General features: G+C 34.6%; 1 pseudogene; it reads right to left on the bottom strand.

Annotated features, from left to right (window-relative positions):
• Positions 1-5992: 5992 nt before the first annotated feature.
• Positions 5993-6499, bottom strand: LOC149237715 (uncharacterized; annotated as a pseudogene).
• Positions 6500-13508: the final 7009 nt, after the last annotated feature.

The raw sequence follows: 13508 nt of genomic DNA on the forward strand, positions 1-13508 counted from the left end.
TCCATGAGAGGTAGTCGTAACTGACTAATTTCTCATGATTTTTGAATAGTTCACTTAGCACTCATTGCATCGGGTGATGCTCACAGGGGTGAAGAAGTGGGATTGAAACTAGTGAAATGAATCACATAGCATCAATCATCACTTCCGGGGCTTGCACCCGGTAACCAGGACTTCCCAGGAGGTCACCCATCCTAGAACTCCTCTGGCTCAAGCGCACTTAACTGTGGAGTTTTCCCCACAATCAAGCCCACTTAGCTTGCTACCCCATTTGCAAAACCTTAGCAAGTATTGTGCCTCATGAACCATTCAAGTAGAGATCCCTTGACTCTTTTTGAATTTAAGTATGGGGGTTTACGCAGTGCATTATATATCAATTTGGGATTCAACTGCGTTAAGTAAGTCATTTCACGTATGACCATTTCCATGAGAGGTAGTCGTAACTGACTAATTTCTCATGATTTTTGAATAGTTCACTTAGCACTCATTGCATCGGGTGATGCTCACAGGGGTGAAGAAGTGGGATTGAAACTAGTGAAATGAATCACATAGCATCAATCATCACTTCCGGGGCTTGCACCCGGTAACCAGGACTTCCCAGGAGGTCACCCATCCCAGAACTCCTCTGGCTCAAGTGCGCTTAACTGTGGAGTTTTCCCCACAATCAAGCCCACTTTTCTTAATATAAATTTTTAATTTTTAGTTTATTTTAATTTTTATTTTTTATGCGTTTTTTTTGTTACTTAAAAAAATTGTTATAAATGTTTTGTTTTTTTTTTTTGGTTAATTTTCAATTTTTTTCTTTAAATTATATGTTTTTTAATATATTATTATTATTATTATTATTATTTTTCCCGTAAGAAAAAATCGTAATTTTATTCATATTGATAAAATTACATTTTGTAGATTCTTGAAGCATATGCATATGGTTGTTCCTGTAATAACAGGCAGCAAAACAGAAATAAGAACACAAAGTAGTAAAAGCCTCTTTCCGTAATGACAGGAATACAACAGAAATAAAAAAGTTGTGTCTACAGGCCTATATTTTCCTTCCTTTTTTCTTCTCCACTTTACGCCAGACTCCAGTGTTGGCAGTGGGGACAATTATGGCAAGTTGGTTTTCCTCTGTGTGCCCTGGTTGTTCTTTATCCGAGTCCGATCCTTCGGAGCTATGTGCCCGTTTGGCACCGCTTATTTCCAGCTGTAATTCATGTTGTCATACCATGGTATTTGGCTCTAATTTGGGCCCTTCGGTGTTCTCTTCCTGCATTTTTTCCTGTCTCCTTTGTACGTCTGTGGGTTCCGTGTTCAGTGCCTCCTCCTCCAGTGGTTCGGTATGCTGCCAACCTTTTGGCTTTTTCTGTTGTTTCTTGTTCCTTTTAGGCTCCTTACTAGTCAGTGGACATGCATATTGAAGGTGCCCTGTCTGCAAGCAGCCGCGGCATCTGAAAGCCGTGTTCTCGTAGTCAAGTTGTTGCGTCCACAGTGAATTATTGAAATTCAATGTGATGTGATCTGGGAGTCCTTGACTTAGATCCACCTCTACACATATTCTGGCATATGTGAAAATTCCCCGGTTGGCTCTGTCCTCATCTATTTTGAGATGTTTTCCTAAGGAATTCCCAATGGCTGTTAAAGCTTTTCGATGCCAGAAATGCAGTGGTAGGTTGTGTAGGCTTACCCAAACTGGCATCGTCGATACTACCATGGTATTGGCGTCGAAATCCGGGAACCAGGGTGTGAGAAAGAGACCAACATTGCCCCAAAACCAAGGCCCCTGATTAATGATATTGTCTCGTTCCAGCTCTGTGCTAAATCTGACTATGAAGAATCCCTTAGGGCATAGATATATTTCACATTTGGATGTCCATGATGTATAAACCCATTGATGCAGTGCATCAGCTTTGGGCCAATAACCATTAAATCTGCATATAACAACATTATGAATTAAGTCTGAGTATAGATCTGTTACCTCCGGCAATGATACAGTAAGCATAGGTGATTCTGGCTTCTGTTCCACAATATAGGGTCCTGGAAGCTTTGGTGTGGATGCTGGTCTGTGTTGCATTGGTTCCTTTCCTTTGACTGCATCGCGGAAGGAGCCTGTATTTTTTGAGCTGGTTCCCTTGCATCCACCTCGGAGTCTCAGATTGAGGATGATGGTTGAATCTTTGACAACTCCATAATGCTGGAGAGTGTGTTGGTCCTGCATGCAGAATCCTGAGAATAAGAGACTTTGGTATGCTGCCTGAGTTCCCAGTTTGATCTGGATCTGCTTTTTTAACTCCAGGACATCCATCCCTTCCTTGATTTGTACACAACAGTGTCTGCCTTCTACCGATCTGATAAATATTTGTTTCAGATCTGACGGATCGGCCTTAATCAAGCCCTGATTCCCATGATTGTTCTCCAGATCTGACGAATCGAAAAAGGGCTTTTTTCCTCATGTTAGTAGTTTTCCAGATGCAGCCATTGTGGTTCCAGTGACCTTATCCATGCCCCGCTTTGCTGTTTTGTTTTCCAGATCTGGCGATTGGAAAGCATATTTGGGGTTTTTTTGTTTTTCCTCTGCATTGAGTGGCTTTCCACCTCCTATCATCCATTTTCCAGATTCAATCGCATTAGTTTCTGAGTGTGCCTCAGCGGGATCGCGCCATATGACAAATGTATCAAGGGATCTGTTTGATTCAAGACCAGATCTTCATGGTCGTTTCTCCCTAGAGCTCTCTGATGTCAGATCTGAGCCGCCCCTCATTCTTCCGCCTGGAAATGGGGGAGCAACATTCTGTATGGCTCCTGCTCGCACGACCATCTCCGGCCAGTCCGCTCCATTCTTACCCTTAAACGCATTTAAAAGCTCCGAATCAAGGTAGTGTTGCGTTTTCGATTGCGGATCTAGTCGATGGCGGGCTGTATCGTCCTGGCCGTGTCCTGTTACAAAAAGAGCAAACGGTTTACCGTGAAAATAACCCTTAATCAGATAGTGAGAACTCGTCCATGACCTGTGAGCAGACCAATCAGCATCCGGGGACCGATTTGATGCAGGGGGATTGTGGTCTATTCCGCTGCAATACCAGATCCATGACGGCGTATATGATTCGGTTGATCCGGCGATCGACCTCCAGGGGTTCTCTGCTGTCTCTGCCCCTTCGCAGATCTGCAGTGTGACGGCGGCACCAAGGAAAACCCTAGCCATCCTCGCTCCTCCTCCAAGACAATCTATAACTTGAAACGACACTTCCTCAAAAGCAATGAAAACATTTTGAAGGCTCCTTCTTATTATTATTATTATTATGAAGTTAATTTTATTTTTTTTTTAACATTTTTATGGGTTTTTTTTAATATTTGAGTTATTTTTTGTCATGTTTTATTTTATTTTATTTTTATGTTTTATTACCAACATAAAAAATCACAAAAAAATATCCACACTTAGTACATTAGAAAATTGAAAGTGTAAAAATTAAGCTCTCTAAACAAAAAAAAGGTTGGTGTTGCATCTAACACTTTTCAAAATCAAGATGCAAATCACTAACATTTTATAAAACATGTTCATACTTGATACATAAAAAAATTGAAAGTGTTAAAAAATAAGCCCTCTAAAAAAATGTGTTGATGTTGCTTCAACAATATTGAAAATCAGCATGAAAATCACTAACATTTAAAAAGATGTTCATACTTGATACATAAGAAAATTTATAGTGCCAAAAATATGCTCCAAAAAAATGTGTGTATTCTAAATCACCACTTTTTAAAATCGGGTGATTTTTTGCTACCTCGAAAAAACGGGTTCTAGGTAATTTTCTTGTTTGATCGGTAACTATGTTATATGTGTCCCTCTTGTTTTATGTGTTTCTATATTTGTGTTTTCACAATATTTTGTGTATTTCATTGCTCCGTTAATTAATTTCTAAGAGGCGGATTTGGGTAAGGTGGCTTACACCTCAAGAATATTAGGATTTAGTTGAATACCAAATTCAAAGACCATGCTCTTAACATGGGAGAGGTTAGGACAATTATTGAATCCTTGTCCTTGCCCCCCTCACTATATGCTTTTACAACAAGAATGAATTCTTGTTGAGGTTGTTGTGGAACTAAAGCAAAGGAAGGGGTGATAGCAACAGGTTGTACCAGAGTCAAAGTCATGTAAGGTTTGAGCAAGTCAGGAGGAGTGTTTTCAGGAGGATTGATGTACCAAACTGGGATCCCCAAAGTCATGTTAGGAAGAATCAACATAGTCATTACAAGAGTAGAAAATATTCTTGGTAGCGAAAATAAGAAAGGTATCTTACCAAAGGGGTAGTGACCTGGAGGAAAGGTATCTTACCAAAGGGGTAGTGACCTGGAGGAGCTCCTCTAAAAGGAGGAGGGAGAAAGGAAAAACCGCCTCAAGGGAAATGGTATGGAGGAATTGTTCCAAAAGGATGAGTTGGTTCTTGAGCAACAAATTATTGGGGAGCTGACCGTTGGGAATATGTATCAAATTTCTTATTGGCAGCCTGTGATTCTTGAAGCATGCAAACACTTGAGATAGGCTCTCAGAAATAGGTTGTGGGCCATAATAAGCCCCAAGCAGTGTGGAATCTTTATAGACTCTAGGGGAAACATCGGTTAAGGTAGGAATGGTATTATGAGGAGAAGTTTGAGACCGAGGGTTATAGCAATTTAGTTGATTGATAGTGAACATGTTTCCATTATGGGGAAAGCATATCTTGGAAAAGACAAAAGATGCGACAATTGAAATGGCATATGTGTAACTATGACCAAACAAGAGGTTATAATACAAAGTGCATTGATAACTTCGATATCAATAATGATTTCCTTGCCAACAACAATGATGGGTCAAGACATTTACATCATAACATTTACAAGATATTTACATCACAACATCTACAATACATTTACATCACAACATATGCAACGCCATATCTATGACAAGCACCATACTCACTCACAACTTTACATGATAAAAAGTACATACTCATTAGACCTTTACACTTTATGTGACGCTTACAAGCAATTGCTTCACATTGCATAATGACTAACAACACCTTCAACACCCTTTGCCATCAATGACAACTTTTTCAATAATCTCCCTCTTTTGGCATTGATGACAACACTAATTTAGTCCTCCCCCTTTTATCCCAAGAATCATTTCTTAGCTCCTTAAGAATTTATTCTCCTTATTTATCCTAACCTATGCTTACCTCCCCCTTTGACATCAATGGAAAGGGGCTCCAAAGCATGTCAACACTTACATTTTCAACAACATACTCGACCTCATAGTTAAGGGCATTTATATTTCCTATTTCTTCACAACTTGTTGCATTCCCTTCCAGCTATTAACCTTGTAAAAAGTGTGCTCCTGGTTCCCAAATAGTTAAAGGAAAATTCTTTATACTTCAAACTTGTTATTCCTCATAACCAAGCTTGTCTTTTGTGTGAGATAAGATGATCTCATACAAATATCATAAGTCAAAATCTGGATCTTCTTGCAATTTAGTCCACTCTATATTTTTTATAAAAGAGTTTCTACCATCAACAACCAACAATGGTGGCCATACATATGACTATTACTATGAACAAGTTCTTTGACAAGAACAAAATAGGCTTGATACTCTGAATACATTTTCAAATGATGAAGATATTGAGACCAAATCCTTTCTTCCATAAATAGACACAAGGAAAAGTAGGCAATGTATAGACTATCCTTCAAGAGAGAATGTCACAAATGTAGGATTGAAAAGCATATAATGATTACAAGAAAACATTGTTACATCAAATATTCGTACGTTGAACTTCAAAATCTAGGATTGAAGAAGAATTTCTCTTTATGCTATGTAGGAATGCAAAAAGGTGTTTCCTAAGTTCCTGCTATTTTATGTTAATTAGGTGAAGACATCAACTTGAAATACTTTACAGGGCCTGCGAAACCTCAAAATATTAGTAAGGCATTGATCAAGGATTGATAAGTCAACTACATTAGTGTTATTTTGAGCTAACCATTACTTGGCATGATATTGAAAAATGATAAATCTCATTTTCATCAACCACATCAACCTCTGCCTCACAAACATAACAACAAAATGGCTTGAAAACTTCATCCCTTAATTTCATTTGTAGCTTCAAGAACACTATTATAATTTGTGTTGTATCGCTTTCTTCGTTTCTTACAATCGTTTCTATTGTATCGATTGCCTCATGTTTTCTGCAATCCTTTGTATTCTATAGTCTTCCACAACTTTACAATTGATATAAAACATGGCCTAATATTGAGTTACATGTATTTCATGTCTTTGGTAGTCATTCCAAAGAGTCATAAAACACACTACGTAGTTGAGCAATGCGTCGGGTTTGCTGCATTATCTTTTGCATAGAACCCAAGTCTCATCCTTGTCATCCATCTATAGATCATAGAAATCTGGCTTCACAAGGTATTCTATTCATCATCATTTGAAACAATTTGGTCCATACCATGGGAGTAAGATAACTCTTCAGAATCCATGGAAGTCCACCTCTCCACCGAACCACATTCTTTGACATGCATATTGCTCAAGCTTTTGTTATTGATTCCATGGCATTGAGTCTACTCAAGTTTGTATGCTTTGGCACTCTAACACATACACAAATATTATGGCAATACTGGGTATCCTATAATATTCTCTAGCCACGTAGTTATCCTCTCACATCTGTTACTAGATAAGAAAATAGCAATGAATGTCTATGGTTACTAGACAATGGCTACAAGAACCATATCATAGGTAACAAATATAGTTTTTCAAGTTTTGATGAAACAATTAAAAATCAAATTATGTTTAGTGATCATAATCTTGTTAGTGCCTTAGGTAAAGGTACTATTATAGTTGTAACTAGGAAAAATGAAAAAAATACATTCTTGATGTCTATTATGTTCAAAATCCGGAAAAGAACTTGTTGAGTGTAGGATGAATGAGTGAAAATGGTTTTGAAGTCAAGTGTAAAGGTCCTAGTTTCAAAATTATTAATAGACCAACCAATCAAAGAGTCATATCAAGGATCCAAATGACCAAAAATAGGTTGTTTCCTCTACTCATGATAATTTCAAGGATGCATTACAATGTGCTCAATTTGTAATAAGTTTTGACGAAACTTGGTTATGGCATATTAGATATGTCCATTTAGATTTTAACAATATTGATCTTTTGCAAAACAAGTTTATGGATTTAGGTCTACATGTGATAGATGTCCATGTGAAATTTGTATCCTTTCCAAACATAAAGAAACGACTTTCCAAATGTTTCCAACTATTGAGCCAACATTCCACTTGAACTAATACAAATACCTTTTTGGTCTAATGCAAACCTAGTGAATAGGAGAATTTTTTCATTTTCTAACATTTATTGATGATTTCAGTAGAATGACAAGGGTCTTGTTCATCAAAAAAAAATTTGATACATTTGGAAAATTAAAGCAATCCAAAACCATAATAGAGAAGCAAAGAGAAAAGAAAATTAAAGTGTTAAGATCAGATGGAGGAAGTGAATATGATTCCAAAGAATTTGTAGCATATTGCAAGGATCAAGGTATCAAGAGGGAATTTACAAAAGGGTACACTCCACAACAAAATGGAGTAGCATAAAGATAAAATCAGATTATCATGAATATGACCAGAAGCATGTTGAAGGAAAATAATTCTACTAATGAGGTATTAGGTAGAAGTAGTAGCATGTTCAATTTATGTTTTGAACAGATCACCAACCAAAAGTATCAAAACATAGTTCCTTTATAAGCTGGGAGAGATGTGAACACAAGTGTATCACACTTGAGTATCTTTGGTTGTGTAGCCTATGGACATGTTCCATAAGAATTGAGGATGATATTAGATGATAGGATTGAAAAGTACATATTTGTTGGATATAATGAAGAATCCAAGGCTTAAAATTTGTACAATCCTTGTACCAGGATAAAAAAATTATTTCAAGAGATGTTAAATTCCTTAAATAGCAAGCATGGAATGATCAAGATAAAGGGACAAACAAGAATCAAATTTCTCCACATGCATTTGAAATACATGATGCAAGAAAAGTAGAAAATCCACTACAAGTATTTCCACACCTACAAGTTCTAGATGAAGATGCAAACCAAGGAAGATAGAGTGTGCACAGTCCATCCTCAAGCAATGAAATTTAATTCACCATTCCATAGAAAACAAGAAGTTTTAGAGAGATTTATGAATAACTAGGTAATGAACAAGTACATTTTCTTTACTGTATTTCCATCCAACACATTTTGAAAAAACAATAAAAAAGAAAGAATGGGTTGAAGCTATGAATGAAGAAATTGCAGCCATAGAGAGGAATGATACATGGAGCCTTGCGGATCTATAGGAAGGAAAAAATCATTAGAGTCAAATGGGTCTATAAGACCAAGGTTAATGAAAAGGGGGGAATTGAAAAGCATAAAGGTAGATTGGTACAAAAAGGCTCTGCATAAAATCCTGGACTGGATTATGAAGAAACCTTCAACCCAGTAGCAAGATTGGAAACTGTTAAAACAATATTAGTAATATCGACAAAGAACCATTGGCTAGTTTATTTAATGGATGTCAAATCAACATTTTTAAATGATATCTTGAAGGAAGAAGTTTATGTAGATAAACCTCTAGCATATGAAATCAAGGAACAAGAACATAAAGTTTAAAGGTTACAAAAGGCTTTTTATGGTTTCAAATAATCCCTCAGAGTATGGTACAATATAATTGATTCATATATGCTCAACAAAGGATTCAAACACAACAATAATGAACCCATTCTATATATCAAAACAAATATGCAAGGTAATATTATAATTTTTTGTATTTATGTTAATGATATGGTTTACATAGGAAGTTTACATCTTGAAGGTTTTCAAACAATCATGGAGAAGGAATTTGAGATGACCAATCTTGGTCACATGGAATATTTTCTTGGAATAAAAGTTGATTAGGTTGAAAAGGAATCTTCATTCTTAAAAAAAGTATATGCAAAGGATAAATTTTGACAAGATTCAAGATCAGTGTATGCAATTTAACATAAACACCAATTGTCCTAGGAACCAAGCTAAGCACATATGACAACATTCTGGCAATTAATTCCATTTTATATAAGAAGCTAGTAGGAAACCTAATGTATCTCATAGAAACGAGGCCTGACATAATGTATTCAACTAGTATTATATCCAGGTTCATGGAGTCACCAAAAGAAACTCATTGGAAATCCTGAGTTGAAGATCACTCATTTCATCTTGTGCATTGTAGACATGCCCAAAGCCAACTATTTGCTAACAAAGCTTCTTAACATATTCCCTAGTGTTAAGAGAGTCATGATTTACCAACAAGGATGCTTCATCAGAGGGACCAATCTCTACGTGGATGAAGATATGGCTGAGAACAATCGAGGAGTTTGGATTTGGGTCATCTTCGATGAAATCATGGTTGTTACATTCTGTGACCCCTCTAAAACTCACCTCAATAGTATGGTTAGCTACTATATCTTTGACAATGGTGTAACTACCCTCACTGTGGGAGTTGATCTCATATCTCAAGTGGAGAAACCCTCTTTCAGGTTGATATGGACAACTAATATGGATATTTAACTTGATTGGTTTTGCAAAATTACTTAAGTGTGAATGAGGAATTAACTTATTCAATGCTTAGGAACAATCATAAAGTTGAAAATGAAGCAATACTAGTATAATATAGAGAATTAAAGAAAACACGTAATTCACCCAATGTTTGGGCTACATCTCTAGGTCTAACTTCCGACAAGGGACTACTTCTATTAGCCTAAAAAAATTGATGTTACATCAAGAATCAAGCCTTCAACCAACATAAAAAATTATCTATCTCTACTAGAAGGTGAGTGGGTTTCCCAAAACCACAATTGCCTCCAAAATATGCTCCAAATTTGAGTTACAAATCCACCTATTACAAACTATGTAGGGCTAATTATAACTTAAAATAGTTAAATCAAAGTTCTTTGTGAAAATCTTCCTTATGGCACAATGGAAAAACATTGATATATTTAAATGTTGGGGCGCTAATCAACTCAAGGTCAAGCCTTCAACATTGCACACCCTTCAATAGTTTACATATCAAAACCAATTTTGATTTCCATACCAATCAAGGTGTCTAATCTTGGTTTATTGATTAGAGGATTGTTGCAAGTCATTTCTTTCTTGTGGGAGGTTCTAGATTCCAGCTCATAGACTTTCACATTTGGAAATTTGTTATAACAAAGGTTTAAATTTAGTGCTTGGTGAAGGTTTCAGCAGGTATATGGCTAGCACAATGGTTATGTTCATTTTTTGGTAACTTGGTGGGAGCTCAGTGATTCGACTCATGTTGACTCCATTTTGGGTCGAGCAATACTTTATATAGAAGTTCCACACATATGTTATTGAGTACCATCAAGTGGTCTAATGGCCACTGATGTGCTTGCCCTCATCAAGATTCGCAGCTTGATTCACTTCTTGACCTTTTTGCAACTACTTGATGGAACCTTCTTAGCTAATCGAAGGCTTCCACATGGCAGCATATGGTTGGTCCACAATGTTCTACCTGCTCAACACTACCAAATCGGCTTGTTAAGTTGGATGCCACATCACTCTGCCATGTTATTAGCCCATGCCATGTGTCACCTTCTGATTGGGCCACCTATCTACCATGTTGGCATAATCATTCTGCCATGTCAAGAATACATCATCTACCACATTAGAGCCAAGTCATTTTTCGTATGGTAAACTATCATGTGTCCAATGTTTTTTCTCCAACATGTATGAATGCCACTTGTCACCCTATATTGTTTCCACATGTCCTTTAAGGGATTGCCGTGTGGCACACCTCTAACCCCATTTTCGCTTGTTTTACAAAAACTTGAAAACATGATATTTTGCTCATATAGAGTTTGTTTAAGTCCATTCAAGTGGTGTTAGAAAGTTCTTGTTGAGCTCTATGAAATGGAAACCTTTGCATCAAGTTTTGAGACCTTCGAATTTTGATATTCTGGATTCTCCAGTATCAACTTCCAAGACAATACTTCCCAACGATGATAGAGCCATTGAGGTAGGTCTCACCTTCCATCTTCTTAAGGACATTCTAGGACTTATCTCCAAGAACATATGAACAAGTCTAGTTGAGGCCTTCTAGTAGTTTAGAATCTCTGACAATAACTAATTATCTTGAATCATGATTGAAGTAAGTATCCTCTAAGCAAGGGAGGATCAAAAGAGTAAGCTTCGACAAACATCGATTGGATAAGTTTCACAATTGTGTGGTCCCTCTTGGTAGGATGTTGTCTAATGATGAAATTGACTCTTCTTCCATTACATTACATGGTCTAGATGGGGACAATAAAGAGTGAGAGAGAGGGAGCTCAGTCAAATCAATGTTGGTAGTAATCCAAGGTTATCCTCAACAGGCTGTGTTGAATCAGAATTATGGAGCAATGGAGCAAACAAGAGAAATGAAACGGTGAATTAAGCAATGAAATGGGCTAATAAAGAGAGTGTAACATTTTTTCATATTATTTTATTAATAATAAAGTTCATAACATGTAAGATTAAGGTTTCAAGTTAATCTAAATCTTCTATTGAAAGCAACAACGAAAAATATTTAAAAAAAATAAATCTCTCTTACCCACCTTTTTTTTCTTAAATTAAATTATAATTATAAAAACCTCATTACAATATCAAACACTTATTACCAAATAATATTTAAAAAAAAATATCATTATTATAAAAAATCCATTTATAACATTATTTTTTTAATTATATATCATTTCTCACTTATTACCAAATAATATTTAAAAATATCATTATTATAAAAAATCCATTTATAACATTATTTTTTTAATTATATATCATTTCTCACAGTATGTTCTCAAATCATCATAACTATGTACTCACATACCTATTATAAGATATGTAAGAGAAAATTATTAAACTATCACAATAAAAATGAAACATGTATGTGTTTTAAGCTTCATAACATTAAATCGAGAATCATTTTAAAAGTATCTCACTTTTGAAGTATAAGATCTATTTCTCCCACAAATGAGAAATGGGAAATTAATAAAACTATTTGGATAAAAAGTTACTTGCTATCAACCTATAGGGTTATTCAAAAGAATCTTACAGTGATTTGATATTTCAGTTTTTTTAACATAGAAAGTGAGCGAGGCTATTCAAAGTGATATGATGAAAGATGATATTAACTAGCAATTGCTTCAAAAAGTGCAAAGAGAGGCTGATAGAAATGTTAGATTAAAAGAAATGTATTTTGGTTTAAAATAATAGATGTTATAATAATTCAATCATTCAAACTAAACCTAATCAATAAATTGCCCAAAATAAAATAAATCCTTAATCAAAATTATACAAATTATTATTTTTCGTTTCTCTCAATTATTTGTAAAATAAAATCCAATCAATCATTCAAAATAAGTCAAATCAATAAATTTCCCAAATTAAATCCCAATTAATCAAAATTACTTGGGAATATATATGTTTAACCAAATAAAAAAATTATATTTATATGTTACAATAAAAATAAGTAAAAAATTCTAATTGATTTAAATAAATCCGAAATCACTGAAATTAAAAATTACTATTTATGATTAAGCGTTGAAAATTTTAACATAATAGGAACACATTTTTCCACCCAAATTAAGATTACTTTTTAATAATAAATCAAACGTTGGAAATATCAATATGACAGAATTTTAGCACACGGAAAAGAACTTGTTAAACAGTGGAAGATTTTATTTATAATTTATAATATTTAACTATTCAAATTGATATATCAAATTAATTTTTTATATTAATATTTATAAATAAATAAAAGAAAAGAAAATATTGATATTAATCATTTATATATTTTTAAATTTAAATAGTTTTTGTTAATAAACTATATAAAAAAAAAATCTAATTTTAGAGACATGTTAAATAAAATAAAAAATAAGCTAAGAAGAAACCCTACTTTTCCTAGACATCTTACTTTAAAGAAAACCTAGCAACACAACCAAATCAAATGAAAAACATAGAATTAATTAGCAAGTCATGCTTTATACATAAGATGTGGCTGGGGAGATGTTAGTTGACAATATTGAGAAGCTTAAAGTCTAACATCCTCATTACTGTAAGTGTGGCATTTGCGAGGTATGTAATGGAAAGTTTGATGGAAAGTTTGGGTTTCAGTGGACGTTAACCATCATCATCATCAATAAAACATGAACTCAAACATTTGCATTTTATTGTATGAAATCAAAATCTTTAATTTTAAATTGAAAATCATAGGTTGAACTATCCATTTAAAAAAAAAAAAATTAAATGTTGGAATATAACAAATGTTATTATATTTATATAATATATTTTTAGATTTTTTTTTCTTTCTAAATTAAGCTAAATTCTATTACTATAAAATAATGGTACACTGAGGCTTTGGCCTTTGCATGTACGTGCCATAGTTTAAGGCATATAACAACAAAATAGGATTGTGA

Source organism: Pinus tabuliformis, chromosome 8, assembly GCF_031772625.1.
Source record: "Pinus tabuliformis cultivar Carrire ecotype Pingquan chromosome 8, CPIR1, whole genome shotgun sequence".
NCBI lineage: Eukaryota > Viridiplantae > Streptophyta > Pinopsida > Pinales > Pinaceae > Pinus > Pinus tabuliformis.